Source organism: Scomber japonicus, chromosome 6, assembly GCF_027409825.1.
Source record: "Scomber japonicus isolate fScoJap1 chromosome 6, fScoJap1.pri, whole genome shotgun sequence".
NCBI lineage: Eukaryota > Metazoa > Chordata > Actinopteri > Scombriformes > Scombridae > Scomber > Scomber japonicus.
The window spans coordinates 26,989,334-26,994,230 of record NC_070583.1 but is presented as its reverse complement, the minus strand read 5'-3'; positions in this window follow the sequence as shown (position 1 = coordinate 26,994,230).

The window sequence follows — 4,897 nt, the reverse complement described above, 5'->3', positions numbered from 1 at the left end:
GGATATTGTGAACACCAGACACACCGGACTTTCCAGAAAACCAGGTTGAGGAAAATAAGAATATTACATTGCAGCGTTATTTATGTCATTAAAGGTGTATATATAATTAGGCCCCTCCCTAAGCTACTACCTTATCGTGATGGAGGGGTTTGCGTGTCCCAATGACCCCAGGAGCTCAGTTGTCGGGGGCTTTTATGCCCCTGGTAGGTCTCCCATGGCAAACAGGTCCATAACCCTGACGCCTTATGATGAGCGACATGTATGGTTTTCCTTGTCCCTTGCCCGGACGTGGGTCATGCCCCCCTTAATAAATCTGATTTGTTAAACTGATTTGCATTAAACTATCTTATAAGTAAGGGATAATGTTCAGACGCACCTGATTGCTCTCGACAACAATCTGCATTGATGGGGTGTATCTTTAAATGGTTTTTTCCTGTGTCACAGCAGCACTCTGTCTTCTTGTTGAACAGAACATTTCCACAGCATCGGTCATCACTGGACTTCCTGGTTAAGACTGTCTTGTTCGGACCACAATGCACTTTCTTGTCCTCATCCAAAACCACTGTAAAAAAGATCATGATTATACTTACAACAGTATCACGCCACAACTTGGGAGACAAGCTACCACTTACATGTTCAGGTAATTTTTTCGTACATTTTTCACCATTTGCTAGCCTAACTCCATCCATACTCCATTGAAGACAATTTGGAAATAGTTTCAATTCACTTTCAAATCTTTAGATATAGCTACTTTTTCTTCATTTTTATTAGCTAGTTTGTGGACAATTCTTTCTCTTTTTGAGTGGTAAGCCTCTTTACTAACCTTTTACTTCTTTCAGAATAGCCTTCATTTCCCTTGCTCTCTTCACCTTTATCATCTACACTATTTCTACTCTGTCTCCATCGCACCTGATTACTACTAGTGTTCAACAATTGTTGCAAATCTCCTTTCAGTGCAAAGTGCTGCAAATGACTGGTCGAGATTAGTTTTAGTGACCACACGTCACACGTGACAGGCCTGTCACTGATTCTCTGTCTGGCTGAAACTGAAGTGAAGACAATCCTGCTTTATTCATCAGCAAGATAATAATTATAATATTAGATAGCTATTTGAATTACATAAGTTACAAATATTAAATTATTCTGACACAATAACTCTCCTCAGCATCAGCATGTTAGCACATTAGAGACAAACTGTCTGCTGCAGGAATGGACTAAACTGTGTCCATTTTTCGGCCAATGTGCTGAGAAAAACAGCCTTATCTGTGTGTTTTTTGTAGACTTCTGAAGGGCTCTCCCCATGTTGGGGCCTTGGATACTTAGTTCTAATATCTCCCTGACTATGAAGCTCCTGAGTATGCCTATACTGATTACTTCATCCAAACCATCAACTTGTCTCTTAGACCTGATTCCAACTAGGGCTGCTCAAGGAAGTATTCCCCTCAATTAGCACTTCCTTATTAGATATGATTAATCTGTCTTTGGTGACAGGTTATGTACCACAGTCCTTTAAGGTAGCTGTAATTAAACCACTTCTTAAAAAGCCTACTCTTGATTCAGAGGTTCTAGCCAACTATAGGCCGATATCGAACCTTCCCTTTCTCTCCAAGATCCTTGAGAAAGCAGTTGCTAATCAGCTGTGTAACTCTCTACATAGTAACAGTTTATTTGATCATTTTCAGTCTGGATTTAGAGCTCATCATAACACAGAGACCGCACTAGTAAAAGATACAAATGACCTTTTAACTTTTTAACTGGATGGGTGGATGGCATTGAAATGGTGTAAATCATTTGTCTGATAGATTTCAGTTTGTAAATGTTAATGATAAATCCTCCATGCAAACAAAAGTTAGACATGGTGTTCCTCAAGGTTCAGTGCTTGGACCAATACTATTCTCCTTAAATATGCTTCCTTTAGGAAACATTATCCGGAATCACTCAATACATTTTCATTGTTATGCAGATGATAATTAACCAATTAACTAAACTACAAACATGCATTAAGGACATAAAGGCCTGGATGACCTACAACTTTCTGTTATTAAACTGAAGTTATTGTGCTTGGCCCTAAACACCTTTGAAATTCATTATCAAATGACATAACTACTCTGGATGGCATTACTCTGGCCTCCAGCACCACTGTAAGGAACCTAGGAGTTATATTTGATCAGGATCTGTCTTTTAATTCCCACATAAAACATATTTCAAGGACTGCCTTCTTTCATCTGCGTAATATTGCAAAAATTAGACATATCCTGTCTCAAAATGATGCTGAAAAACTAGTCCATGCATTCCTTTCTCTCCTCTCAACCCCAACCGATCGAGGCAGATGGCCACCCACTCTGAGTCTGGTTCTCCTGAGGTTTCTTCCTATTAAAAGGGAGTTTTTTCTTGTCACTGTTGCTCATGTGGGAATGTTGGGTCTCTTTAAAGTTAAAACCTGAAGAGTTCGGTTTAGAACCTGCTCTATGTGTAAAGTGCCTTGAGATAACTTTGTTGTGATTTGGCGCTATACAAATAAAGATTGATGGATTGGTTGAGCTTGTTGTGCTACATATTACATATATTAAAACCCAAACACTGTATCACCAGCTCATAAATTGAAGAGGCACTCACAGGTGGAAGCCAATTTGTTGATATGTACATTGAAAGAGTTACAGCATACAGTTTTCCTTTCTCTTCTCCATATAGGCCATGAAGCAGTCCACTAGTAGCACAACCATACTGTAAGAATGGTGAACAAAGCCCTCACAAAGCAAGAATGCCTGTTCAGCTGAAGTGAATAAAAGTAAGAGGATAAATGATGATGACCTTTTCAAATATGTCTAAACCTAACTTTGTGTTTTTTGTCATCATTCCACTCAGTGCAACAGTGTGACTCATTGGTATGTTGATTGGAATTTTGGACAAAAATTGATGTCTACTTGTTTGGATACACACACACAAAATTTGTTATTTTTTCTGTTCCCTCCGTAGAGCCAGTTCAGGAATACATTTGGGGCCATGCTGTTGAAGAGTTTGGTTTAGAAACTGCTCTATGTGCCTGCTCTAAGTGCCTTGAGATAACTCTGTTGTGATTTGGCGCTATACAAATAAAGATTGATTGAGTGATTGATTGATTGATTGATGATGCCTATCAGGGTTTGTTAAAAGGGTTTGTTTTGTTGTTAACTGTGAGAAAAATTTCCAGACCAAAGAAAAAGGCTGAGATAATTAGAACAACAACCCACTATGTCATTCAAATAAATTCCAATCATTTATCCTCACATAAATAAAGGAATCCAGGAATTAGTGTACTAAAATCAGGTTGCAGTGTTATTTAGGTAATTGAAGGACCTTATATTCAATTAGGGTCTACTATGTGATAGTTCAAAGTTACTGCTTTCTTATTTTATATGAGGATAAATTGTAGAGGGCAGGAAAAACTACATCTTAACTAGAAAACTGAAACCTAAGAGTACAATCTTAAACAGATTTGCATAAAACTTCATTAGATAAGGAAGGGATGACGTTCAGACGCACCTGACTCCTGTAAACAATAACTTGAATTGATGGGCTGTCTCTTTAAAACGCCTTCAGCCAAAGTACAGCACTCTGTCTTGGTGTTGTACAGGCCATTTTCACAGCATCGGTCATCACTGGAAGTTTTGTTCACGATTGTCTGGTTTAGCCCACAACATAGCTGCTTGTCCTCATCCAAAGCCACTGTGGAAAAGATCATGATTATACTTATGACTGCATCATGCCACAGATCAAAGGACAAGCTGTATCTGTTTGGATTGAAAAGATCAGAGTTAACTGAGTTAAAGCAGTGGCAACATAAGTAGTATAATTATTGTATACAGTAGTAGCCACTTCAAAGTTCCCATCCTAGCTGAAAGCCAGCTGGCAGCCGACTCCAAGCCAAGTTCCAGCCAAGTTCCAGCTGAGCTCCAGCAGCTGGAGCGACCCCCTCCTTCTCCTGGGCGTGTGTATCTTTTCCTGAAAACCCACCTATTCATTATGACCAGGAGATAGCACTTCTGTCACAAACTAGCCCACATTCTGATGTTCTATGAATTTTTACTGACCGGTCATCCGAAATTCATCGAATCAAATCAAAAAATTAAATAGCCCACTGACTACTGATTATTTTGTTAATTGTTTTGAATCCAACACAAAAAATGAAAAAAAAAGACTTTTCATATTTTAATTTTAGGCTCAGATAAATAATACCAAATGACAAAAACGGGCCACTGGACTGTATTTGATTTTAGGCAATTATACAGCACATTTGTGCCAGCCAACCCTGGTCTAACCCTGGTAAGCCCATCCACCTTATTAGCATTATCATTGCTCAACTTTTTGTTTGGGCTTAATGGGCTATTTGGTTCCATTGTCACACAAATCACTCACAGAGATTCAGAATCAGAATAGTGTTCATGGACGTCGGAACTATTTTCTGAGAGGGGTCACTGTGAGCTTTCATGATGGTCAAATCTCTTCTGCGTCATGGTGCAGCACAGTCAGGTTTTCAGCCTGCGCAAGGCTGAGAAAGAGCGCTCAGATGCCGTGACAGATATGGGCCAGACAGAGTTTAATGAGAATTAATTATATGAAAAAGAAAAATATAAGTCAGACAAACTGAGTTTAAATTCAGATTTGTTATTATTATTACAGTAACTAACTAGTTAATTGGTGTAAAACTGAAAACTCAACCACACATATGTGCTGGACATAGTGGGGGCACTATATACAACTACACACATCTACAACTACACACCTACTGTCCACTTCAGTATTTTTGTGTCATAAAATTGTCTTATTTATATGTAATATAAGGAAAAATACCAGATAAATTGTATGTATATGGGAATTAATTAATTCTCCTTCCAATTAATTAATTAATTAATTAATT